Source organism: Penaeus monodon, chromosome 28 (genome assembly GCF_015228065.2).
Source record: "Penaeus monodon isolate SGIC_2016 chromosome 28, NSTDA_Pmon_1, whole genome shotgun sequence".
Taxonomy (NCBI): Eukaryota; Metazoa; Arthropoda; class Malacostraca; order Decapoda; family Penaeidae; genus Penaeus; species Penaeus monodon.
Window position 1 is genome coordinate 16613414 of NC_051413.1, and position 267 is coordinate 16613680.

Genomic DNA, 267 nt, shown 5'->3' on the forward strand with positions numbered 1-267 from the left:
TTTACACAATATAAATAAAGTATAGCGCGTGAAAACGGCTAAATACAAAGTAATTGAACACGTCCAGAGGAGTAGGACGGTGAGAGTGGTCGCGATTCCTGCACCATATGCGAGGCTAATCAATCAATCACAAATGGTCATGGGTGAATGGGGCAGCGGAGGGCAGACGACTCGGGTGGGCATGGGAGTGCGGGTGCCACAACCGTCTGGCACTGCCGGAAGTTAGGGCACAAATGGCAGAGTGGAAAGGAAAGTCAGAAAGGAGGC